Consider the following 1653-nt stretch of genomic DNA (forward strand, 5'->3'; position numbering starts at 1 on the left):
GAAACTGAATGTAAATCGACACCTCTTTTAGAATGAAGATGCCATGCAATCACAAACAAAGTAAATTAGCATTAAACACAGAATAAGATTAAAAATAAGCGACAAATAAATACAACATTCATTTAGGTAAGTGCTAAAAATTTGGAATAGCTCTACCTAAGTCGGTTCCTATGGCTCATTACATGTGGTTTGGTTCTAAAGTAGGGTACCTGAACCAGCAAATTCCTCGATCCTCACCCATTATAGGCTCATACGGACCAAGTTCGATTCAGGGGGATACATTTCCCTATGGCCATGCGGAGATGAAAATCTCACGAAGACATAGGTACGGATGTATCCCGAAAGCGATTCACTATCCCATGCGGAGATGAAAACCTCACGAAGGCGTAGTTTCTCACTCCCACTTAAAAGGGTGTGACCAACGGTCATGCAATGCAATATGCAGAAAGATACAAAAACTTAAACTAACACACAATTATAAACCACAACGATGAAATTGTAATAAAAGCAATGAAATGCATGAAGGATCGTATATTTAAACCAAGTTTTTGATTTCGATAAAAGACAAAAAATAATCAACTCGTGGCTCGACTCACTTAGTGTCCCCAGTGGAGTCGCCAAGCTGTTGACACCATTTTTCGGATAAAAACGGGGTCGACTTGGATTTTGAAAAAGGAAACGAAATGGAGTCGCCACCAATCTTTTTTTGATGAGGTGTGATCGGGTCACCTCGAAAAGTGGTTGTTTTTAATAAAACAATTTAATTTTTATTAAAACAACGCTTTTGGTCTACGAAATTCAGAAAAACGGGTTCGGAGTCGGTACGTCGAGAAGGATTAGCACCCTCGATACGCCCAAAATTGTACCTAGTTGATTATTTAATGTCTTAATGTCAAAATTGAGAACCTTGGAAAAATTAAAAATACGATCCTCGTGTTTAAATAAAATAAAAAAAATTGGAAAAGAAACATATTTCACGTTATTCGAGAAGAGATCATATCCAGTAAGTTAGGACACAATGTCTCGAATTCCGATACGCGAATGGAAAATACTTGTCTAAACAATTTTAGCCATCTCGGATTTTAAAAAACGAGATCACGACCAGTATTAGGACCATTTTTATCCCGAATCATTTAATTTAGTTTAAAATTCTGCATTTATTTATTGTAAATTGAACCCAGTAAGTTAGGTACGATCCTACGAATCTAACACGAATGTCATCCTTAAAAAAACATTGTCATACGGCAAACAACAATAGTCGTTATAAAAAAGGATGGAAACTATGATATCATATGCGTAAAATATAATAAAAAAAAAAAACAATAACAACTAAAAAAATAAAAAAAAAAAAAGTAAAAATAAAAAAAATAAATAAAATAAAGCACTTATGTAAAATAGTAAGGCATGTAAATAAATGAATAAATTACCATCAAATGAAACAATGATTAATGATAACATATATTTTAATATGGGTATGTATGTATGCGGAATTATAATATAGTATCATACGTGTTGTATTATAAATATATAATAATTTATGCATATGTAAAAATTGGAGATTAATATATTAAAAGGGACGCATAGTATGTGATATATTCATGATATTATGTGTTATATACTTAAAAATTATGAAAATAGAATATACAAATATAT

The sequence above is a fragment of the Gossypium hirsutum genome, chromosome D06 (genome assembly GCF_007990345.1).
Source record: "Gossypium hirsutum isolate 1008001.06 chromosome D06, Gossypium_hirsutum_v2.1, whole genome shotgun sequence".
Taxonomy (NCBI): domain Eukaryota; kingdom Viridiplantae; phylum Streptophyta; class Magnoliopsida; order Malvales; family Malvaceae; genus Gossypium; species Gossypium hirsutum.